The sequence below is a fragment of the Stegostoma tigrinum genome, chromosome 19, assembly GCF_030684315.1.
Source record: "Stegostoma tigrinum isolate sSteTig4 chromosome 19, sSteTig4.hap1, whole genome shotgun sequence".
In the NCBI taxonomy this organism is placed as follows: domain Eukaryota; kingdom Metazoa; phylum Chordata; class Chondrichthyes; order Orectolobiformes; family Stegostomatidae; genus Stegostoma; species Stegostoma tigrinum.
This window is the reverse complement of record NC_081372.1, coordinates 22,257,957-22,284,453: the sequence shown is the minus strand read 5'-3', so window position 1 is coordinate 22,284,453 and position 26,497 is coordinate 22,257,957. Positions and strand designations below refer to the sequence as shown.

Below are 26,497 nucleotides of genomic sequence, written 5' to 3'. Positions count from 1 at the left end.
CTTGGAGTCATAGGGTCATAGAGATGTACAGCATGGAAACTGACCTCGGTCCAACTCGTCCATGTCGACCAGATATCCTAGATAATTAAGTATGTTGTTTGCAGAAAGGGTCAATGGAATGAATATCACGCGTGAAGGTTCTGACAAATTCAAGTCCACATTAACATGAACAAATGCTATAGCATTTTATCAAAGTGAGAGACATAATGTTAAGGTGTGTTGCATGTTCCTATAATTATCACCTTCTTCAGACAGACAGATTCTCTTATAGGAACTTGTCTTTGCCATAATAACTCAAAATGTAGTTCTTTTCTACATGTTGTATAACATCTAATGAATGGGAGACATTTTAGGGTGGGATTGTAGGAACGGTTGTGTGGCTTAATTATGAAGATGTTGATAATGCTCAGTAACTGATGCCACACATTGGTATCGATAAGGAATTCCTAACTTCATCTGAACTAGCAAGTGACATTAGTACTGCTTTGTGATAATAATTGATTCCCTTTGTTATTCAAACTTACTTAATGTTATTTGCTGAGATAATGAAATGTGAGGCTGGATGAACACAGTAGGCCAAGCAGCATCCCAGGAGCACAAAAGCTCACGTTTCGGGCCTAGACCCTTCATCAGAGAGGGGGATGGGGTGAGGGTTCTGGAATAAATAGGGAGAGAGGGGGAGGCGGTCCGAAGATGGAGAGAAAAGAAGATAGGTGGAGAGGAGAGTATAGGTGGGGAGGTAGGGAGGGGATAGGTCAGTCCAGGGAAGATGGACAGGTCAAGGAGGTGGGATGAGGTTAGTAGGTAGGAGATGGAGGTGCAGCTTGGGGTGGGAGGAAGGGATGGGTGAGAGGAAGAACAGGTTAGGGAGGCAGAGACAGGTTGGACTGGTTTTGGGATGCAGTGGGTGGAGGGGAAGAGCTGGGCTGGTTGTGTGGTGCAGTGGGGGGAGGGGACAAACTGGGCTGGTTTTGGGATGCGGTGGGGGAAGGGGAGATTTTGAAGCTGGTGAAAATCGTTTCCACTCCCCCTCCCATTCTTTAGATGACATGTCCATCATGGGCCTCCTGCAGTGCCACAATGATGCCACCTGAAGGTTGCAGGAACAGCAACTCATATTCCGCTTGGGAACCCTGCAGCCCAATGGTATCAATGTGGACTTCACCAGCTTCAAAATCTCCCTTTCCCCCACCGCATCCCAAAACCAGCCCTGTTTGTCCCCTCCCACCACGGCACCACACAACCAGCCCAGCTCTTCCCTTCCACCCACTGCATCCCAAAACCAGTCCAACCTGTCTCTGCCTCCCTAACCTGTTCTTCCTCTCACCCATCCCTTCCTCCCACCCCAAGCCGCAACTCCATTTCCTACCTACTAACCTCATCCCACCTCCTTGACCTGTCCATCTTCCCTGGACTGACCTATCCCCTCCCTACCTCCCCACCTATATTCTCCTCTCCACCTATCTTCTTTTCTCTCCATCTTCGGTCCGCCTCCCCCTCTCTCCCTATTTATTCCAGAATCCTCACCCCATCCCCCTCTCTGATGAAGGGTCTAGGCCCAAAACGTCAGCTTTTGTGCTCCTGAGATGCTGCTGGGCCTGCTGTGTTCATCCAGCCTCACATTTCATTATCTTGGATTCTCCAGCATCTGCAGTTCCCATTATCATTAATGTTATTTGCTTTCTGTTTTCAAGCAAACTCTTACTGCAGTTAATATGACTTTTCATGGCACATTCTATTATCTATACTGCCCCATTTGGTCTGTAAATTTTTTATTCATTTATGGGATGTGGGTGTTTCTGATTGGATCAGCCTTTATTGCCCATTCATAGTTGGCCCTGAGAGGTTGTACTGAGCTACCTTCTTGAACTGCTGTGATTTGTCTGATGTAAAGTACACTCACAATGCTGTTAGGGAGGGAATTCCACAGTTTTGACCAGGCTAACGAGTTTTGAGAAGATTTGTAGCTCAGGTTGAGGTTCTGGATGTGAGTATGCTCGCTGAGCTGGAAGGTTAGTTTTCAGACGTTTTATCACCATTCTAGGTAACATCATCAGTGAGCCTCTGATAAAGCGCTGGTGTTATGTCCCACTTTCTATTTATCGGTTTCGGTTTCCTTGGGTTGGTGATGTCATTTCCTTTTCTTTTTCTCAGAGGATGGTAGATTGGCTCCCTATCAATGTGTTTGTTGATGGAGTTCCGATTGGAATGCCATGCTTCTAGGAATTTGACCTGGCAATGCCAAAGGAACAGAATTAAATCTCCAAGTCAAGATGTTGAATAACTTGGAGGAGAATTTGTAGGTGTTCACATATGTTTGCTGTCTTTGTCCTCCTAAATAGCTATAGCTGTGGATTTGAAGGGTTGCTGTTGAAACAGTTTTGCTGAATTTCTGCAAACTATCTTGTAGATGGTACACATTGCTGTTCTTGTGCATTGGAGTCAGATGGAGTGAATTTCGATGAGATGCCAGTCATGTGGTTGCTTTTTCCTGGATTGCATCAAATTTCTTAATTTTTGTTGAAGCTGCACTCAACCAGTCTAGTGGGGAGTATTCCATTAAACTCATGACTTGTGCTTTGTGCAGGCAACTCAGGGGATTCAGCAGCTAAATTAAATGCTGCTGAATTCCTAAACTCCGGCCTCCTCACACAGCCAAAGCACTTGTTTGGCCAACCGAATTCAGTTGCTGGTCAATGGTAACATTAAAATGTTTTTTGTATTTCAGAAGTTAAATCTAAAATGGGCCAGGAATAACATATACCTTTTTAAAAATGCAAAGAACAAATCTTATCATTCCTTCTGGGCAAATGCATTCAGCTAAAACATTTCACTGCATATTATGGGTAAATATTTAACACTTGACTAGTTCAAAATAATTAAAAACAAATATTTCATTGATACTTATGCAGAGATATTCAATTTGTTTATAAGCTATTGCTTGGAAAACATTTAAATAATGTAATTTAAATAAGAACAGGGAAGACTAAAATATTATTGGTGTTTTTGTATTCATTTCAGACCTTGCCTTTGGTTGAAACATTTTCTTTGAAATTTTTTTAAATGTCACGTGTCGGAGAAGTGATAAATTAGGCACAATGTGTGGGTAGAAATCCTCGCAAAGTTGTGTGTCTCCCTACCCAGCTTTCCTGAACATTTTCTTGCTATTCATTCTGAATGTTGGCTCCTTCAGAGCCTTGTATTGACAGATGTCGGTGTGTTTTTTGGCACTAGTGCCTGACAGTGATGTCCAATGCTACCTGGTTCCATTTGTTGTTTTGAAGCCCTTTTGAACTATGTGGGTCAGCTTCATAGCTAGTAGCAATACGCATTTCTGTACCAATCCATTAATTTGTTTCAATCTTGTATTTGTACACGTCGTTCCAACCTATTTTAAAATCCTGGAAGTGATTATTCTAGTTGAATCATTATGTCTCTAGCAAACAAGGTACTGACTCATCAATCCCTAATTACTGCTTGCCGTTCAAATTTATGCGCCACAGATATCAATTGTCCTTGTAAAAATGCAGCAGATACCAATAGCATTGACAGAACACTGCTTCATATGGATTAGTGGGGAGTGCGGAAATGGGTACTGAACCGTCTGCTGCACGAATCTCTTAAAACACTGCTTATACTTCTTCGGATTTAAACAAAAAGTTTCAATTCCCACAGAGATGGAAGTGAGCAAATCAGTAACTTTTTCAATCCTTATTCGGCTGTTGTGTCTGAAGCTTGCAAGGCGGCTCGGAAAGAAACAACAGGGATACAGTGTGCGAAATTAAATCCCTGCCAGGGTGCAATCCATGTCTGGTGTTAACAACAGCCGGCTTTGCCTCCTCCTCTTCCTCCTCCACCACCCCCCTCCCTCCCAATAACCCCCTGTATGTTTGATCGTACTCTCGGGAGGTTCTCATTGCCGCAGCATCACTGTCAGCCCAAAGCAGGCTGTGGTGCCTGGAAGAATGTGCTTCGTAATTCCCAGCATCATGGAGCTAACAGTTACTACAATACAATAATTCAAAATATTTAGAATAGGAAATAGTGCCCGTTGGTCAACGAGCTATCAAGGATTAAATGAGCAGAACCCAGGGCCTCATCAGTGATTCATCTTTTCAGAGGAGGTGAGTGTTAATTTTTAATGTAACTAAATGATTTAAAGATCCAGTCTCTGTCATCTGCTTTTTCTTCAAAATACCAAAACATCTTCCAACTTTATTGAGTAAAGTAACAAGTCGCTATTCACAGCTGTTTGCTTATTTTAATAAAATGATTTCTCATAGACCAGGACAAGCAGCATTGGAACAAAGCCTGGTCCTTAAAGTATTCTGCCTGGCTATATGTTGACAGTTATTAATCATCAGTCCTCAATCCCGTTTTTTAAAGAGAGCCTTCGCCGATGAATAGGAATTGTAGAATTAGATATCTCATGAAATACGTTTTTCTTCGAGATGAAAGCAGACTGACGCAAGGAGTAAATATTGCCAGTCTTGACATTTAAATTCAGTAGCCTAATAAATTATTATCATAACTCTGTTGGAGTTGCGTTGATTTAAATTGCAGCACTTCACAACACAAGCTTGTCATTTATAATACTTGATGTATCGTTTCATTCTCCCCTAATTGTAACTATTCTCAGTGCGATGATATACATCCTCAAAAAAGGTCTCCTGATAAACATGCTGTGTAGCTGGGTCGTTTGGTTTCAGTTCCGCGTTTTCCACTGCGCCCGACAAACCAATCACAGATTTGTATTAGTTTCTTCAGTGAAAAGGTTTTAACATCCATTTCTGTCTCTACGTTTGACAGGTTTGTGCTTTGCTATATTTTATTCATTCACCTAAAGATTAGAATGAAACAAAATGTCATTTTGCAAAATCTAAGCTTGTTTTTTTTTAATATTAAATGCACTTTTAAAATATATTGGCAGTTAAGGTTCTTAGTCAAAGTGTAAACCGGTAAAATCTATTACAGCAATTTGTTCAGCTGATACATACCAGAGGTAATGTTCGTTCCTGATTGCTTTTAGATTCAGGTATTGAGGTCCCGATGAAACAGGTAAGCATTAGGTATACATACGGTTTAGCAGTGTGATCATTTTTCTGATAATTAAACAATCATGTTTTTTAGCAGTTGTCATAACATTTCAAAGTTGATGCCTGCTCTAATCTGTTGGGAAAATCATTATAAGTGTCACCACAAGGGATACCAGATAGGATTCTGGTGTAAACTACAGCGAGCAGAATAATTCTCATTAAATAATTTAGCTATACATCTAAACAACAATTATAAATATAAGCGGGGCTTTTTTTTGGGAGAAAAGGACGCGATCACAACTTGTTCGTCATCCAGACAATTAGAGTATTGTTCTTGTCAATATCGCCAACCCTCAAAGCCAAATCTGTTCCACTGCCTTCACACTCGGATAACCAGAGAGCGCTTCATATTTCAAATACACCAAGTATTTTCTTTAAACTTCTTTGTAGTTGTGTTTTCGTGTGCATATTAAAGGATGAAATAATTAACATTTGATCATTTGGCAGCACAGCATCTGAGCGTTGTTAACCTGCAGTGACATCAAGGCTGTTTCTGTTCCCGACCTAATATTCCACCTCGTACAAAGTATCTGAGGGGCAAAGCATCTCATAAAAAGTAGAATGATCGTCTGACCTCCAAAGATAGCTTGTGGGTTCGCCCTGCATAAGCACGGCTACCATTTGAATTCATGGAGTGCCGTGTACAATTGTCCTCTCTCTAATGAACAACACATAGGCTTCATACTTGAAAAGGAAGTGTTATTAATGCACCCGTAACACGATCCTTGTTGTGTGAGTCACATTTTATTCGGCTCAATGCAGTTGCCCCCAAAGTTTATTTACTTCCTTAACCGTGGCTCTGGTGTTGACTTATTCCACGTGTTTGAACAGCACGAATTACAAAAGACAAATCTTCTGTCCAAAAAAAGTAAACATAGCATTGTTTAAAACGCGTTGTGTGTTCGTTCAAAGCTTTCCTTTTCAAAGCTTGATGTTGTCCCGGCTTACACCCAAAACTTAAAAGCAATGAGGAAGGTGGTAGGTTGCCGACGGGATCCGCAGCCTTACACTGTACTGTTGTTCTGTCGCTGTTCTGCAGCTTTGAGCCTGCTCACTGCACACCACTTGAATGAACCATCATCACCTGAATTTTAATATGCTCGAGTTTGCAGCAGGGGAAAAAAAGACAGTTGCTGCCATCCGTGAATATTCTCCCGAATTTCCCTGTCGGCTCTAGTGGTTTGTACAGTTCTCTGCCCTTATGAGTCGGTTGTTGAATTAGCAAATCCGCTGCACACCACCAAGTAACTGAGGTTAGGATGTGAGAAAATCCTTCAGCTCCGTGGGGCGCCTGGACGAGCATCAACACCGATTATAAGCCGGAAATTGCTACTAAATTTAGTTAAAAATAAATTAAGTTGGTCATGAACATCAATGAAAGGTTGGTGTCAAAAACAGTCAAACGATATGCAGTTCTTCTGTAATATTTGAACTACTGGTTGTATCGTTCTGCAATAGCTTACAATCATAACATTAGATTCGTTTGTTGGACAAAACCTCCTATTTTGATTGTTGATATGGTTAGTGTAAAAGACCCAGCCATGTCAGTTGCTTACTTGATTATGTGTTTTGATGGACATTCATTTAAATGGGTTCCAGTTGGCAAGCTCCTGTATGAATCAACACACAATGCTTCATGCTCTTATCTTTAAACACAATCATGCAACCTAATGCAACACTTGGTGGATTTTTATCTGAACAAAATGCTCAGTGCATGACTGCAGTATTGCTGCCATAATCTCAGCTTTGACTTTCTCCTCAACAGATCCAGTAGTTATAGAGTTCAAAATGAAACGGGGCAAATGTAGAAGTACTAATAGTATGTAATTTTATTATAATATTTAATTACTTTGAGATGTTTGAGTTTATTTCATTATTTTGAATCAAAATGGAAGCATTCTGGAGAGGAACTTTGAAATTGAATGCAGAAACAGCATTTGGTAAGTTGATATCCAAAAAGGCAGTAAACACTAACAATGAATTGGCCCTCAGCCATACCTAATCCATTTTCCACTCCTTCTCTTCCCACCCACAACAATGGTATGGTGCCCCTTGTTGTCTCTTTCTAATCCACCAGCTGCGACATCCAAAGGATCATTAGCCACCCTTTCTGCCACCTCCAGCAGGAAGAGACAACCAGACACACCAACCTCCGGATACAACGCATCATCCTCCGACACTTCTGCCATCTACAATCCGACCCCACCAGCCAAGACATTTTTCCATCCCCACCCTTGTCTGCTTTCCGGAGAGACCACTCTCTCCGTGGATCCCTTGTTCACTCCACACTGCCCTCCAACCCCACCACACCCGGCACCATCCCCTGCAACCGCAGGAAATGCTACACTTGCCCCCAAACCTCCTCCCTCACCCCTATCCCAGGCCCCAAGATGACTTTCCATATTAAGCAGAGGCTCACCTGCACATCTGCCAATGTGGTATAATGTATCCATTGTACCCGGTGTGGCTTCCTCTACATTGGGGAAACCAAGCGGAAGCTTGGGGATCGCTTTGCAGAACACCACCGCTCAGTTCGCAATAAACAACTGCACCTCCCAGTCGCAAACCATTTCAACTCCCCCTCCCATTCTTTTGATGACATGTCGATCATGGGCCTCCTGCAGTGCCACAATGATGCCACCTGAAGGTTGCAGGAACAGCAACTCATATTCCGCTTGGGAACCCTGCAGCCCAATAGTATCAATGTGGACTTCACCAGCTTCAAAATCTCCCCTTCCCCCACTGCACCACACAACCAGCCCAGCTCTCCCCCTCCACCCACTGCATCCCAAAACCAGCCCGGCCTGTCTCTGCTTCCCTAACCTATTCTTCCTCTCACCCATCCCTTCCTCCCACCCCAAGCCGCACCTCCATTTCCTACCTACTAACCTCATCTCCTCCTTGACCTGTCCGTCTTCCCTGGACCGACCTATCCCTCCCTACCTCCCCACCTATACTCTCCTCTCCACCTATCTTCTTTTCGCTCCATCTTCGGTCCGCCTCCCCCTCTCTCCCTATTTATTCCAGAACTCTCACCCCATCCCCCTCTCTGATGAAGGGTCTAGGCCCGAAACGTCAGCTTTTGTGCTCCTGAGATGTGGCTTGGCCTGCTGTGTTCATCCAGCTTCACACTTTATTATCTTGGATTCTCCAGCATCTGCAGTTCCCATTATCACATTCCCCTCACTTCCCTTGTAAGCATTCCGCACGGACTGTTCCACCTGGGAAACCTTGATCCATGCTCCTTGACTCCAAGCACCTCCCTACATCCCCATGGTATGTTCCCATGCAATTACAAGGTGCGACATTTACCCATTCGCCTGCAATCTCTTTATCCAAGACTACAGACAGAACTTCCAGGTAAAGCAGAAATTTAGCTAAACTTAATTCACCCTGCTGTACTGGATTCACTGCTCACAATGGGAGCTCCTCTACACTGAGGAGGCAATTTGCAGATTAGGTGACTGTTTTGCTGAACAACTACACTCTGTCCCTAAGAATGACCTGAAGCTCCCAGCTGCCTGCCACTTCAACACACCATAGTGTTCCCTGGCCAACTTTCTGTCTCAGACATGCTGCAGTGTGACAAAGCACAATGCAAGCTGGAGGAACAACACCTCCTCTTCCACCCAGATATCGAACAGTCATTAAGATTCAAAATTGCTGCTAACAGTTTCAGTGCTTGAACACCCCTTTCCATGTATGTTAGACAATAAAATGTGAGGCTGGATGAACACAGCAGGCCCAGCAGCATCTCAGGAGCACAAAAGCTGACGTTTCGGGCCTGGACTCTTCATCAGAGAGGGGGATGGGGTGAGGGTTCTGGAATGAATAGGGCGAGGGGGGAGGCGGACCGAAGATGGAGACAAGAGAGTTGCAATGGGAGTGAGATTCCCTGAGGTTGGTCCGGAGGGAGGAGGGTAACTTCTTCAGGTTAGGCATCCCTGGAAGATGCTTCGCAGTGAGGTTAAAATTGTATCAGTGATAATGGGAACTGCAGATGCTGGAGAATCCAAGACAATAAAATGTGAGGCTGGATGAACACAGCAGGCCCAGCAGCATCTCAGGAGCACAAAAGCTGACGTTTCGGGCCTGGACCCTTCATCAGAGAGGGGGATGGGGTGAGGGTTCTGGAATAAATAGGGAGAGAGGGGGAGGTGGACCGAAGATTTCCCTGAGGTTGGTCTGGAGGGAGGAGTTTCGTTCATCCAGCCTCACATTTTATTGCTATGTTACCCTACTCCTCACGCACCTAGGTTCACTCTTGTATGAGTTGCTCCCAGCATTGCCAACTTATTTTCAACTGTATGCAATTCCCTTTATCACTTATTTATTCATCGCACACCTTTCCCCAACTCCACTACCACACCTCCCTCATTGACATAAATTTGAGCACTTCTCAACTGCCTTCAGTTCTGAGAAAGTGCCACTGAACTCGAAACATTAACTGTTTATCTCTCCACAGATGCTGCAAAACCTGCTGTGTTTCTCCGGTGCTTTCTGTTTTGGTTCTAAGTTGTTCATATTTTCTCTGCACACACAGGAAAGATTGGCTTGGACCCACTTAAATTACCATGAAGCTGGCCGACTGACAGACTCCCAGAACACTAGAAATGTGGCTGTTTTCTGACAGAAAGTGATTACATGTTGTCAGTCACTCAAAGAGACAAAGGAACAGCACATTCTACAAGTGCAGTAAATAATTTGAGATAAATTGACAATTACTATTTACAAAAGAAATAAATATTTAGCTTACAGGGAAACAAATAAAATTTAGATCTGAAATCTTCCTACTCTGGCCACTTCAAGTTCATTTAATAAACAATAGGTTTGCATAGGTTCAGAGATAGTAGGAACTGCAGATGCTGGAGAATCTGAGATTTTTTTGAAGGTCTAGGCCCAAAACATCAGCCTTCCTGCTCCTCTGATGTTGCTTGGCCTGCTGTGTTCATCCAGCTTTTCAACTTGCTATCTCGGTTTGTATGGGTTAATGGGGTAAAATGCATCAAAAGGATCATCTTTCCTGTTTTCCTGGAAGAATAGAGACTATCAAACATGGAACAATCTTAATTAGGTTGTGTACGATGAGCAGAAATGGATCCAGCATTCACTAATGGGGTGCACTGATTCAAGCTCTTTTTCATTCTGAACCATTTAATCATTATTTCCTAATGATCAGCCAGCCTCCCTTATATGTTGCAACATTTTCTCATAAATGGTATTCATTGAATTTTCTAATAAGCATCTTTTGTGATACCTTAGCACAGGTATCTGAAATTCCAAATACACATCATCTGCATTATCTTTATTTACAGGTTCATATCAGAAATATTAACATTGCTAAAAATATCTTAGCTTGAAAAAACCTTTAAATACTGTCAATTTTGTTTTTAATGTTTATTAATTTTGTCTTAAGTATGGATGCTAAGAGATTGTTCAAAGTTGTCATTTGGCTAACATCCTTGGTTACTTAGATACATTTTTTTTTGAAACAACAAGTGTGCTTCTTGAATTACTCATTGCTCCTATAGTACAAATTCCATAATAAAGAGGCCAGAATTATTTTCTTCAACTTTTCTCAACAGATGTGACTGCATTCCATGAGAGCCCAAGGGCCTGGGTTCCTTGAGTTTTATTTTTTCTTTATGTTTATACTATTAGTTCTAATGAGGTTTCCCATCCATTCTGAGGAAACTTCATTCTCACTTCCATCTTAATTTACAAAAGTGGAAGCAAGATATTTAGTTAATCTCACCGACAATCATTCATCCTTCATAATTGAACATTGTCCTTGCTTCCTGAACAGCGTTGCCTCTTTTATAATATTCTTTTATTTTCATCATGCTTATAGGCTGTTAGCTCAGTTGGCTGAAAACCTGTTTTGCAATGCTGACTGATGCTAACAGTGTTGGTTCAATTTCTGCACTGGCTGAGGTTATCGTAAAGGATTCTTCTTCTCAACTTCTTTCCCCTTGCTTCAGGCATGGAGACCCACAGGTTAAAATACCACTGATCATCTCTGACCAGAGAGCAGCATGAAGGTGACTACTTACTTTGCATGCTTGTCAAAGCTCCAACTGCTTCATGTATTATTATCTGATAGTCTTTTATATTTCTTCCAGCTCTTCCAATCTTTTCCCTTTCACCTTTTCACTTCCCAAGTTCCTCATGATTATCCTTAAAATTGTTGCTTCACCGTCACAACCCCTTTTACATTTTAATTTAACTTTAATCTGTTCATCCATGGAATGTTCTAGTTTAAACCACCCAAATATTTTTTCACAGGATTATTTTAAATTTCTATTCTTGTTCATATTTGAATGTTTTCTAATGCTGATCTGAAGACTAGCTTTTGGAACTTTTTTGCCCAGTTCATTTGGTCCAGGTTCCTTTTCATCTGTCTGTACTTTGAAGCTAATCATGTTATGGTCACCATTTAGCAACTATTTTCCAACTCTGATATCAGGTACTTTCAGGCCCCATGTACTTTCTCTGGACTAAGTCAAATGTTTCCTTTGACAAGAAATATATTGATCCGGAAAGTTGGAACCTTTTCAAATTGTGTTTCTACTTCAACCACATGTATTAGTTTTACTCCAGTTTAACATAGTGTAATTAAAACCAGTCAGGTTTATTTTCTTAGATTATTTTGGAACACTTCCCTGAGATGGCTGCAAATCTCCTTTGCTCTCTTATTTTCACTGTTGTTTGACTTCATATTACAAACAAGAAATGTCTGTTCCTAATTCTTGTATAAACTTTAAAACTTGGTCTTAAAACAATCCTTTTGATATCGTTATGCTCCAGCACGATGATAGAACTCTTAATTGATAATATCACTCTGTGTCTCTTGCATTACATGTTATAATAAAGAATATTGTTCCCAGTTCTGTTCAATTGTTAGCTATACACCCATCATACCATTCAATCATATGCACCACAGTTATTAACATTGTTTAAGATGCTTTGTGCATTCACAAACATGCCACTCAACTGGAGTCCATTTTTAGAATATTGACTCATTCTTTTTCTGATTCATTAAAAAATTCATTTGGTGAGTTATCTTGCATGGGTGCAGCAGTCCTTTGAGTTATTTCTAACTCATTGCCTTTTTTCTGTTTTTCTTCTCTGACTAGTATTTTCCTCATGAACCTTCTGTTTCAGTTTTGAAAGTTTTATTAACCATTTTCCTGAAACTCAAACTTTCCTTCTTTTTCTAGCTATCTTTAATCAAATGGAATTATTAACATTGAACATGAATTGATGTGAATCTTATTGGACGCACATTTATACTTTCCGAATTTTCCATGACAGAAAGTATGTTTGTAATTGACAATATAATTTTTAATCAGGATACTGAGGTAACATACTAAAACCTCTCTTTGACCTCCTACAGAAATGGATATGTGAATATATTATAATGTAGTTTATCCAAGGTAAATGCTCAGCACAGGTCTGAACAAATTTCACAAAAAAAGGAAGATTGAGTCCCTTTTATTTGGTACCACAAGGATGAAATTACAAACTCCTTGTTTTCATCTCATCTGAACCAGGGAGAGAAGCAGGAGTTTACTTTCCTTCTGTCCAAAAGGAAGCTATGGGTGACAATGTGCAAAGTGTGGATCATTGAAGGTTAATGCCAGTCACTTCAAGGATTGTGTTTTCGTTAAGTAGCTTAGATGCACGTTAAAGTGGAAATGTTTCTGTCAGTGACAGGCATGTATAAGCGTGAATTTTCAGTTCAGGAAGCTCCTTTCAAGTGAGGGAGTGGATGCAGCTTGGGTCAATTCCAGCTAAAATGGGGAGGAGTATTGTAGAAATGTTTTACTGAGAGTGATGGCGATGGGCTGGGTTGAGGATGGTAGAGCGGTGATGGACACCTTTGTTGTCTGTTGACATAGGTGTGTGATGGCATAGAAAATTTTCAGTTTGTTTTCTTTTGGGAAAAGGGAATTATTTTATCTCTGCCCACTTCACAGATGGGGTACTTGAGTGTTATCAATCAAAGGCCAGTTGTGGGATGCAGGGAGGCAGGCAGGTGCTGGACGGATTTATGAGCATGAGGGAAGTCATCCAGTTTGCTTCTGTTTTTGGATCCATGATGCAGTACTAATGCAGCACTAAACCTTTTCCTTTGAGAATCCTATCAATTGCTGGGGAGACAGTTAGGCTGAAGGATAACGCAGTATTATACTCAGTGTGGTGTTACATTCACAGCATAATTTACAGGAACAGTACTTTTGCAAACTTGAGACCATGTTCCGTGTCATTGATATCAGTATCCTGAAAGCAGTTAAGCCATAATTATTTTACTGCGGTGTTGAGATGCTATTCAAATACAGGTTATTTTATTTTACATCAATGTGACAATAGGCATGTGGTGTACTGTTTGCTTTCTTAAAGTGGGTGGCAGTGGGGTAGACTTATGGCTGCCTTTTATGGAAGAATATAGATCCCCACCCCTAGACTCCATTTCCCACACTTAATCCGAGCAATCTGCACATTTTTGGACACTGGGAGAAAGCTGGAGCACCTGGCAGAAACCCATGCAAACACAGGGAGAATGTGCAAACTCCACATAGTGACACGGGCTGAATTGAACACAGATTCCTGGTGCTGTGAGCCGCCATGGCTTCCCTTGCTTGCAGTTACTTCCATCTACTACAGTTTTACCTATTCGCCTAGTTTATCACTATGTCTTTTAAACCCTCAAGGTGAGTTCCTTTAGTGAAGTATATTCTTGACCAATGATTTCAGGCAATTTAGAGCCGACACTTAAGATTGAATTTAATGGCATAAACATTTCAATTTTTGTACCTGCAAGTACAAATCTAGAAGGTAAAATCTAGAACACATCTTTCTCACGAGTAAAGTTGTTTATTCGAAAATTATGTGCATTCATAGATGACTTATAATCTTATCCCTTCTGATGCTAAGATGCAGTTTGACAAATGTATTATATGACTCAAGTTGTCAATAGTCCTGTATGGTCAGAAAATTTAACCTTGGGCATCAGTGGACTGACCACTACTGTGTTAAGCTTGGCTTTACTTCATGCCAACACAACAGATGTCTTTGATCAGAAGTAACATCCCTCATTTGATTTTAATGTCTTCATGACCAGTCCAAGAGCATTGTAACCTATTCTGCAAGGCAAAGGCTATTCCACTGCTGTCACTTCCCCTCCATATGCCCTGGCACGGTATGGAAATCAAACCAGAAAACTTCAGAACTACTTGACTTCCAACTCCAATAGCATTGCTATAATGTCTGGCCAATCAGCTGTGTAGACAGAATACCAAGAGTGTGCTTATTCAATTCTATTTGTGACTCCTTTTCAAATGACTTCTTCATATTTCTATTTATGGCTTACATTTAAATTATTTCATTTAATCAAATTATTAATTGATTATTTTTTAGAAGAACCTATTGAAATTTTTCAACAATTTAAACAGGAAAATAATGTTATTCTTTCAGTTAAATATTCACCTACTAATATGAAATACTTCATAGCAAGATGTTACTAGTATAAACCCTGTCAGAAAGAGTTGGATATTGGTAAACCACATGCCACCCTTTAATAATGCTGCACGCCTAGCACATCTATGTTGACGTAATTGCAGTGGAAAATCCATTGAATAATCACCTTGACCAGTAAATCTAATTGCTGATAGGAGGCAAATGTCTGCGGCATGCATGTGGTAAGTGGCAGACATTTATTCCCCAACTAATTGGGGAGCCTAAATGATACATCACAGAAGCCAGTCTTCAACCAAATTGATTCATACCACATAATGGAAAGAAAGACCTGAAGACACTGGATTATTCAAAGACTATGGACCCTGACAATATTCTAGCAATAGTACTGAAGATCTGTTCTCCAGAATGAGCCATGACTCTATCTAAGCTGTTCCACTAAAGCCACAACCTCAGCATCTGCCAAATAGGTGCCCAATATGTCCTATGCTCAAAAAATCAGGATGAGTTCAACCTGACGTATTGCAATATTGATAGGCTATTCTCCATTAAAGTGATAAAAATGTCATTGACAGTGTTATCATGTGGCATTTGTCAAGAAATAACCTGTCACTGGCACTCAGTTTGGCTTCCACCAGGGCTATTCACCTACTGACCTCATTACAACATTAGTCGAAACATAGACAAAACAGCTGAACTCCAGAAACGAAGTGAGAATGATTGCTCTCGACATCAAGGCAGTATTCAACCAAGTGTGACATCAAGGAACCCTGGCAAAATGTGAGTGGAAATCAAGAAGAACGCTCTCATCTGTGCTTATTTTTGTTCTGAGCATATGGTTGTGAGTGTTGGAGGTCAAACGTCTCACATTCAGGGCCATTGCTGCAGAGTTCTTCAGGGTGTTGTCCTCAACCCAACCACCTTCAACTACTTTGCATTGTTATGGACTGCCCTTCATCATAAGGTCAGAAAATGAAGTCAAGAAGTAGGGATGTTTGTTGATGACTGTACAATGTTCAGCACCATTTGCAACACTTCAGATACTGCAGCAGTCCATGACCATGTGTCAAGATCTGGACATCATCCAGTCTTGGAGTGATAATTGGCAATAACATCCATGCTAGGCAATGACCATCACCAGCAAGAGATAATCTAACTATTGCCTCTTGACAATAAATTGCATTTCCATTAAGCAAGTCCAGCAACGCTCAAGAAGCTTGATACCGTCTAGGTCAAAGCAGCCTGCTTAATTTTCACCATACCCACCACCTTCAATATTCACTACCTTCAATGCTGAAGGGGAAAGGCAGCAAAGTGCACCATCTACAAAATGCAGTATGGTAATTCACCAAGGCTCCTGCAACAGCACCTTCAAAACTCACAATCTCTACCAACTTGGGTAGAAAGAACAGCAGATACATGGGAATGCCACCATCTACAAGTACTCCTACAAGCCACACACATCCTGATTCAGAACTTTATCATCATTCCATCACTGCTGCTGGATAAAAATTCTGGAACTGTCTTCCTAACACAACAGGGGTTCCCCTATACCCCAGCCAATGCAGTAGTTCAAGAAGATAACTCACCATCACCACCTGCTCCTGGTGGAGTTGGGGAAGGGCAACAAATGCTGGCCTATCTAGCAATGTCAGCATCCCATGAACAAATTTTAAATATCTACATCTCTGTTAACAAGGGAATGAGAAGGTCAACAAGGGAAAATCTCCTGAAAAAATCAAAATACACCTGATTTGTTCAGAAATCTTAGAACGTGATATAATGAGCTTACAGTTCAACACTGAAACTGGTAGTAAACAACTGATCATTTGTCTGAATTCTAAAGAAATAACCAAGATGTTGCCAAAGTACAACAGTTCAGATTGCAGCCAATGAGATATGACACAACTACTGATAATGTACGAGGGAAGTGTTCAGCAATAGCAGTCACACAGTTGAGGATACAAATAAATCCCACAAAAAAAGAGGCAGATATAGATATCATTGAAGAGTTTTTGAAGTCTACACATCCAAAAATTGCAAAATGTGTGGAGCTCCATACCATCCTCCACACAGTGCCAATTTTTTGAAGTTTTGTGTTATCTGCAAGCTTTGAAATTGTCCCCTGCACACTAAAGTCCAGATAATTAATATATATCAGGAAAAGCCAGTGTCCCACTATCAACTCCAGGGAACTCAACATAAACCTTCTTCCAGCCGAAAAAATATCCATTGATCATTATTCTCTGATGGGTGCATGAAACTGGAACTGGATCAAGGATGTTAGTCAAAGCAGCATTAATTGTAATCTTGTTAAGTTTAAAGAGGAAGTGTGAGGGGAAGCTGTTCATAAGGAAAGTGAAGACTTGAGGGGGAGATGAGATGTCGGGAGAATGTGTAATGATGTCAGTATCACATGTATATGTGCAGAGAATAGGAAGGGAGCAGAAGTTCCAACAGGATCTTAAGAGCATGTGCATATATGAAGCTTTAAATGAAGACTCCTTACAGAAAGTACCATGGACTCAAGAAACAATATTCAGCGAAACTAAGCAGAGTTAGTCCCCATAAATATAACTAATCAATTAGTATGAACCAAGCTCCATCAGGGCAATTGTTAGTTGCTTTGTAAATTTACCATTTAAGTACTATATATTTTAAAAAATATATACCTGGTAATAATGGGCATTCCAACAGACAGATAATCTTAAACTCTTAACTGAAATGACCATGTCAAGAGTCTTGTGGAAAATTCATTCTAAGAAGCCCAACATGGGGATTCCATACTTTGACCCCAGGTGAAACTGCAGCTTTAGACCAAATACATGGGGTTTCACCAGGCATAACTGGAGGAAGCATTCGGAGCTGGGGTCTATCAGAGGAGGTCATTGTCTGGACCCATGAAGGTGAAGAAGATATTTTTTGAATTGAGTCTTTAATGTGGCCTTTTGTCACAAGGGCAGTTTGGCTAAACCTTGATTGCTTTACAAATCTGGATTTTATTCTTCAGTACTTTTCTGGACTTTGCATTGAATTGCTAGAAAAAGATGACAGTCTCCACAAACATTGATACTGATAACTAACTTCTCAGGTGATTTGGGAACATTAAACGTACTCTGCAAGATCCTTTGTTTGTATCTTGCTTCCATGCTGCTTTGACTAACCTCCTTGATCCGGTTCCAGTCTCATGCACCTGTCGGAGAGTAATGGTCCGTGGATATTTTTTGGGTTGGAAGAAGGCTTCAGGTTCAACCCCGGGGTTGGTATTGGGACACTTGCTTTTCCTGATATATAGTAATTATCTGGATTTTGGTGTGCAGGGGACAATTTCAAAGCATCAGATGGCGCAAAACTTGAAAAAATTAGCTCTGTGAGGAGGACAGTGTGGAACTCCACACATTTTGTGATTTTTTGGATATGTAGACTTCAACCTCTTCTAAATCTGCCTTTCTTTGTGGCACATCCTTGTATCTTTAACTTTTGTCTGCTGTTGCTTGGCACTTTCCCTGCACATTATCAGTAGTTGAGTCTTACCTCATTTGCCACAATCTGAACTGTTGTATTGAGAGCTACATCTTGGCTATTTATTTCCAGAAGAATGCTCAATGGCTTACCATCAGTTTCTATGTTGAACTGTAAGCCATTACATCATGTTCTAAAGTTTCCGATGAGATCAGGAGTAGTTTGATTTTTCAGTATACCGTTCTTCATTCCATTTCCTCTGAACAAAAGATTGCTTCTCAATACCAGGTGTTGTAGTCTGAATGAAAAGACTTGTGATGAAACTGATTTACCTTTCTAAAAAAAACAGAACTGTGTTTATAAAATGGAATGTTAGCAGATACAAATATCGGAAAATCTGAATTAGCAAATCATATCATCAGTGCAGATTTCTGAATTAGTTCAAATTGAACTGTGCTGTATGAGAATTAGCACAGCAATTATTTGTCCCAACCTAAATAAACATTACATCTACAAGTGTAAGTGTGCACAGGAAAACTAACAATTTTGGGTTAGCTTAAGTTTGTAATAATAAAAAGAAAGCGGTTAGCCAGAAAGCAGCTGTAAATATCAGCAAATGCAATTGCATTTCCAACATTAATTTCCTGTGCATTCTGTATGTTCATTATTCTTGATGTCAGACTATAAAAATGTAATTATTCATTTTTAATCATGACTAAATAAACAAAATTAGCTAATCATTTATTAATAAAGAATTTCAGGCAAGAATGATATTTCAGAAAATAGAGGCAAAATTATCTTCCAATCATTAATCATGATAAATAAGCATAAAGCATTGTAATGAAAATAGTTTTTGAGGGTACAATTATAATGTTGAACAATTAATTATGTAATGACATGACCAGTTAAATTATCCTCTTCTCACTGTTCCAATGTAACTTCCAGAAAGATTGAAGACAAACCATTCAGAGAAGACTTGGACTTATTAATGCAAACATTAAGTGGTATATTGAGCCAAATTTTCCTGAAATAATGCATGTTAACCATAAGTGCGTTACTAATGCTTAAATGGCCAAAAAGTTGAAGGTTTGAAGAGATCGTCTATGCACTTCAAATCTGCAGACACTGACATTTGATTTGCCACGCAGAAACATCAACTTGCTCTTATCAGAGGAGCAATTTACTGCAGATACTGGAATCTGTCCTGAAAACAAGTGCTGGAGACCACAGAGAGTTAGAAAGCATCAGACCTCTGATGAAAAGTCATCTCGACTCAAAACGTTAGCTTGCTCTCTCTCTCCATGGATGCTGTCTCCAGCATTTGTTGTTTTCAGTTGCTGTTATCAGATGTGGTTTTTAGGAACTTGCGTAATTGTCACATATTTGCTGAACATATATATATGGACAAACATATGAGTTAGGAAAAGTTCCTCAAGCCTGGGCTGCATTCAGTAAGATAATACATTTCTCTGTATCCTACAGTAACTGTTCATCCCTTTGCATATCAAAATCTATCTACCTCTGCCCTAAAAATGTTCAAAGATCTTGTTTCTACTACTTTTGAGGGAAAGAGTTCCTAAGGCTCACGATCTCTGAGAAAAAGAACCGGCATCTGATATAACTGGGTGATTCCCTATTTTAAACAATGACCACTTCTTAAACATTAAAAAAAAATTATTTGTGGGACGTAGGCATCGCTGGCAGGCCAGCATTTATTGCCCGTCCCTCGTTGCCCTTGAGAATGATGGCTGTGGAAATTCTCACACAGCACAACAGTTGTTCAATTTGAACTCGTTCAGGGAATTCCAGCGTTTTGACCTACCAACAGTGAAGGAATGGTGATATATTTCCAAGTCAGGATGGTGAGTGGCTTGGAGGGGAACTTGAAGATGGTGGTGTTCCCATATATCTGCAGCCCTTCTGCTTTCAGATGGAAGTGGTCGTGGATTTGGAAAGTGCTGTCTGAGGATCTTTGGTAAATTTCTGCAGTGTATCTTGTAAATGGGACACACTACTGCTACTGAGCGTCAGTGGTCGAGGGAGTGAATGCTTGTGGATGTGGTGCCAGTCAAGCAGGCTGCTGTGTCCTGGATGGTATCAAGCTTCTTGAGTGTTGTTGGGGTTGCACTCATCCAGGCAAGTGGGGCGTATTCCATCACACTCCTAACTCATGCCTTGTAGATGGTGGACAGGATTTGAGGAGCCAGGAGGCGAGTTACCTGACGCAGTACTCCCAGCTTCTGGCCAGCTCTTGAAGCCACTCTGTTAATGTGGTGAATCCAGCTGAGTTTCTGGTCAATGGTAACACCCAAGATGTTAATAGTGGAGGAATTCAGTGATGGTAAACAAAGAACCAAAGAAACCTATAGCATAGGAACAGGCCCTTCGGCCCTCCAAGCCTGCGCCGATCAAGATCCTCTGTCTAACCGGTCATCTATTTTCTAACGGTCTCTGCCCATTTGCTCCCTGCCCATCCATGCACCTGTCCAAATATATCTTAAAAGATGCTAACATGTCTGCATCTACCACCTCCGCTGGCAACGCATTCCAGGCGCCCACCACCCTCTGTGTAAAGAACTTTCCACGCATATCTCCCTTAAACTTTCCTCCTCTCACTTTGAACTCATGACCTCTAGTAATTGAGTCCCCCACTCTGGGAAACAGCTTTTTGCTATCCACCCTGTCTACACCCCTCATGATTTTATAGACCTCAAACAGGTCCCCCCTCAATCTCCGTCTTTCTAATGAAAATAATCCTAATCTATTCAACCTGTCTTCATAGCTAGCACCCTCCATACCAGGCAACATCCTGGTGAACCTCCTCTGCACCCTCTCAAAGCATCCACATCCTTTTGGTAATGTGACGACCAGAACTGTACACAGTATCTGAGGAGGCACGAATGGTGCTGAACATTGTACAATTATCAGCAAACATTCCCACTTCTGACCTTATGATGGTGGGAAGGTCATTGATCAAGCAGCTGAAGATGGTTGGGCCTAGGACACTACCCTGAGAAACTTCTGCAGCGATAACCGGAAACTGAGATGATTGACCTTTAACAATCATGACCATCTTCCTAGGTGTCAGGTATGACTTCAACCACTGGAGGGTTTTCCCCCAATTCCTGTAGATTCCAGTTTTGCTAGGGCTCCATGATGCCACGCTCGGTCAACTGCAGCCTTGATGTCGAGGCCTCTCACTCTCACCTCGCCTCTGGAATTCAGGCCTTTTGCCACGTTTGAACCAAGCCCTATCTTTTGCACTGATGTGCTGGGCTATTCCATCACTGAGGATGGGGATATTTGTGGAGCCCCCTCCTCGAGTGAGTTGTTTAATTGTCCACCACCATTCACGACTGGACGTGGCAGGACTGCAGGGCTTAGATCTGATCTGTTGGTTGTGGGATCACTTAGCTCCGTCTACCACTTGCTGCTTATGCTGTTTAGCATGCAAGTAATACTGTTTGGTTGACAGTTCATCTTCAGGTATGGCTGGTGCTGCTCCTGGCATACCCTGCTGCACTCATCCTTGAACCAAGGTCGATCCCTGGCTCGATAGTCGTGGTTGTGTGAGGGATATTCTGGGCCATGAGGTTACAGATTGTGCTGTAATACAATTCTGCTGCTGTTGATGGCCCACAGTGGATGCCCAGTCTTGAATTGCTGAATCTGTGTGAAGACTTTCCCATTAAGCACGGTGATAGTGCCACACAACATGATGAAGGCTATTCTCAATGTGAAGGCGAGACTTTGTCTCCATAAGGACTGTGCAATAGTCACTCTTGCCGATACTGCCATGGACAGATGCAACTGCAGCTTGGTAAGGATGAGGTCAAGTATGATTCTTCCGCACCACCGGCAAATCCAGTCTAGTACCTCACCAACTCAATCATTAGCACTGCTGCTGAGTGGTGGGCATTGAAATCCCCCACCAGAGTACATTTTATGCCCTTGCCACCCTCAGTGCTTCCAAGTGTTATTCAACATGGAGGAGTACTGAATCATCAGCAGAAGGAGGACTGTATGTGGTAATCAGCAGGAGGTTCCCTTGCCCATGTTTAATCTAAAGCCATGAGACTTCATGGGGTCTGGAGTCAATGTTGAGGACTCCTCCAGCAACACCTTCCTTGACCGTTGTCCACTATCCCAGACTGGTGATAGTGGTCTCTGGGACATTGTCTGTAGGGAATGATTCCGAGAATATGACTATGGCAATTTTGGCACTATCCCCCAGATGTTAATGAGGAGGACTTTGCAGGTTTGACAGGGCTGTTTCTGCCATTGTCTTTTCCAGTGCCTCGATCAATGCTAGGTGATCCATCTGGGTTCATTTATTTCAGACTTTGTAGTGATTCGTACAACTGAATGGCTTGCTTGGCCATTTCAGAGAGCAATTGAGAGTCAACCACATTGCTGTGGGTCTCGAGTCCCATTTAGGCCAGACCAGGTGAGGATGGCAGATTTCCTCCCCTGAAGGACATTAGTTTTTCTGACAATTGACAATGATTTCATGGTGATCAGTAGAATCTTAATTCCAGATTTGAACCCAGAATATTAGCTGAGTTTCCTGGATTTCTGGTCTTGTGATAATACCATTCGGCCATGCCCAAACCCCTCTTTAATCAACCTTCTCAGATGCTGTTATACGCCTCTGGAGTGGCTAGGACTAAATGTACGCCTCCTGGCTCAGAGGTAGGGACACAACCACGACACTACAAGAGTCCACTAAAGGTGCCTAGTTTTAGATTCACCCTAAAATGGATCATTTTCTGTACATCTGCCCTGTCAAGACTCTTCAGGATTTTCATTGATTCAATTAAGCCTCATCATATAATGGAAAAGTTCATAATTAAGAGTTTTTTTAAGGATATATTAATTGATAGGGCAATGCCAAGCAGATTGATTGGCCCAGAAAAAATTAAGGTTTCAAGTCTCCTTCTTGGATATGCTTAATTGTTAAACATTTTAAAATACATGAATTTTTGGCCTTTTTAAAAAAGTATTCTTGTTTTTGCTGCTATTAACCAAATACAAAATAAGATTGCATTTCCATACCTGACCTGATGCAAATTCATCCTCCTCCTCCATGCGAAATTTAATATCTGCTTTCAATTCTCACTAATACCCTGTTTGAGACTATTAAATAAGATATTCGTTTAACTTTTATCCCATATTAAAAGTACTGAAATCAATTTTAATAAATTTTTCTTACTCTGGAGTGTAATAAACAAAGTATTTTTTTAATAGTTATGTCTTTAATTTATTTGATTCAGTGTTCAAGGAGAGTTTTCTAGAGGAGAATATGGTATAAATCTGAATAGTGTCCACTGAGAAAAATCACCCTTTTTATTAGACAATATCAAAAGATGATCTCCAAGGTATATTAAAACAGTGTTCTCCTCATAATCTGTATCAATAAATAGACCCCTCTGTCTTATTAGATTCTTAATAGTTTAAATTAGTTGTTCATTTAAAACTATTCAGATTTCAAATGACCATCTATCACTGTGAATTAGCCTAAATTGGGAATATTTCCATTAAGAGGAACTAATACAGAAGAAATGATTTATATAGCACAGGTGACCTGTACATCTAGGTGACAATGAAATGCCAGCACAAACTTGCTCGATTGAGGCTTTTATTAATGAAATATTCATTCAGCACATTTTTATTTCTTATGTATTTAACTAATTTCTTATTCAGTATTGATTACTTGTTTGGTTTTACTGACTTCAGAGTATTCTGTCCATGTACTGTGCCAATTTTAGGAGAACTCCAATCTCTCATAATCAGCATATTTTGTCAAAAAGAGTGATGCAAAATCTGGTAGTACAATAAAATTGAAAATATCTGCTGGACTACGGTAAATTGGATTTTTCACATTTTCTACTTCTGCTGAAAACAGGAGATTGATTATTCACCACTGAAAGCGCTATGACAATATATCAGTATCATTTAACTGAACCTTAAAACAGCTTTGATGTTTTGGATATTCCGGACTCATTATGAGCATAAGTAAATTGAGTTCTGGCTTAATGTTGTTTCACTTAACATTGCTTCAGTCTAACTCCATTCAAAAACTAGTGTCAATAAATCCATTTAATGTTGCCAGTTTCCCTTCAATGTCATTTGGTGCTGGCTTCTTCCACTGTGACCTGCCTACTCACATGGTTTTACTTGCAGTGCTTCAACTGATACCCCAGTACCTTTTCACCATGCTGTTGGCCTTGCCATTTGCCCAGTCCACTCTGTAATGCCTTCTGCCCTTTCTTCCCTTCTCCTTTCTGGGTTTTGCCTCTCTTCCACCTTACCACCCACCATTGCTCCCCAGTGTCAGCTTCTTCCTGTCATTGCTGACCCTAACCCCTGGCCTCACTTAGCACCTTTTGTTCTCACCTTTGACCTGACATCTATTCTTCAGCCATCCCCTCTGTGTTCCCATTCTGAAGTCACACTGAAGTCCTTGTCTCCATCTGATGGTAGCCATTGGTTCTGTTGTTCTCCCGGGACTTCAGTTGCTACCTAATGACTGCCACTAGATGGAGCCTGGTCAATTTAAAAGTGCTGTGAAGGTGACTGTAACTTTAAAATATTGTATTTCTTTTTATATTCAGCGAAATATTTAACTTTGTGAGTTATTTCAGCAATAAATGTACGGTCCTGTGCATGCATAATGCAGTATTTCAACTTGTACATTGCTTTCCTGGAACAGAAAATGTCCACAGGAACCTAACCTCGGCTTTAACATTAGTTCCTATAGAATCTTATGATTCACTTAAAGTCATTTTACTTAAAGTCACAATTTTTTAGGAGTGCAACCTATCTCTCTATCTACAGTGGTCCAGTGATAGTTTATTTGTCGAGAGTTGGAATTAATTTGTGTAAGTTATGAAGCCTGAAATAGAGAAATCTAGGTCATTTTTATTCCAACAGTTTATTGATGGGTGTTTGGATTTTCATTACAGTCTTATCCATGCTTGTTCAATGTCGGTCTAAAAATTTAGATTCAATTTAAAAATTCTCTCAAACAAATTACTTGGATTCAATTTAAGCAAATTTTTTAATCTACCAATTATAATGCCCAAAGCCTCTGAGTAAGGCATAATGTTCTTATAAAAAAGTTTTGATATTTATGCATTATTAGCATAAATTTCATTTTGAACTTTCCATTGAACTGTAGCTGTTCTTGTCTACATTTGATGAACCAAATAGTAAGATTAATCCTTTCTTTTTCACTTCCACCCCACAAAATTTTAGAAATCTTAAGGTTAGAGTTGAAGCGAAGGATAATTAATGTAAGAATTCAGAGCAACATAAGCTTCTAACATGCTAAAGACTGGAAGTATAAGCCCTGGACTAACAATTCCAAAAATATAAGCTTAGGTTTCACCTAGGCTGTTTGAGACTTTGGATTCAACTTTTAACAAGTAACAAACAGAAAATAAACAAAAGTTGGCAAAAAGTACCATAAAGCTGTGTTATTGTTATAAAACTCAACTGGTACAAAAGAAAAATATCTTTCCACACTGATGTGCTTGAGCCTATTTATAACTGCGATACCAAACCAATGTGGTTGACTCTTCGGTTGTCTCTGAAATAGCCTAGCAAGCCACACTTCTGATTTTCATCACATTCACATAGCGAGTAGGGATATGCAATAGATGTGAGTCTTGTCAATGACATGCAAATTCTGAGAATGAAGTTAAGGGAGATTGTCTTAAGAATGAAGGAGGGAGGAAAGCTTTGTTGCTACTTTTGACGTAATATCACCAAACAAAGGAGGCACACAATACAGTCTATACCTCCATCATATGTAATACTACATTATTAAAATTACACAGTCTATTGAAACCTTTTCCTGTTTAATGGATGGTTAGTAAATGTGAAACTGAAATAAGAATTCTTCTTATTAAGAATTTCCATCTTGCATCTGTCAGGCCAATTAATATCTAACAAACTGCTCTGGAAACTTAGCTTAGAATAGATAGCTCTGACAAATTCAGTTAAAGTATCAGAGTCAATTCTAAATATCATTTTCAAACAACAATACTACAAAAATAAAAGTAATGTCACCCTGTTCTCAACGTTAAAAGATCCCTTAAAACAATAATGCAAAGATCTGTATCTTCAAAAGCCAATCAATTCTTCCTTGATTCATACCCAATGTGTACATTGAGGTTTGTCAAAATTTCATCCATTAGTTGATATCTATTGTTCATAGACAAATGGATTCTCAAACTGGAGAAATCATTGACTTTGCCCACCTCTGGTGGCAGAATTTAAATTGTCTGATCAATTAATTCACTAGCATGTTTGTAATCTTTTCTTCAAGCAGCTACTAAACAAAAAAGTTTTGCCAAACATATTATCCATGAAGCCAGTGCTCTTTCAAAACAATTTTCTTTAACGTTTTTCCATGTCAGTGACCAACCAGCAGGGGCTTCCTGTCCTAATATCTGAAA

General features: G+C 40.4%; 1 protein-coding gene across 8 annotated transcripts in view; it reads left to right on the top strand.

Annotated features, from left to right (window-relative positions):
* Positions 1-3,894: 3,894 nt before the first annotated feature.
* Positions 3,895-26,497, top strand: part of LOC125461244 (disks large-associated protein 4-like) — a 579,923-nt gene continuing 557,320 nt past the window's right edge. For 7 of the 8 annotated variants that reach the window (XM_048549769.2, XM_048549768.2, XM_059652770.1 and 4 more), the window contains exon 1: positions 3,895-4,124. The gene's annotated coding sequence lies outside the window, so the exon portion shown is untranslated. Of the gene's footprint in view, positions 4,125-4,792; positions 4,810-26,497 lie in introns of those variants that run through there. The other variant, XM_059652768.1, reaches the window with a different exon arrangement.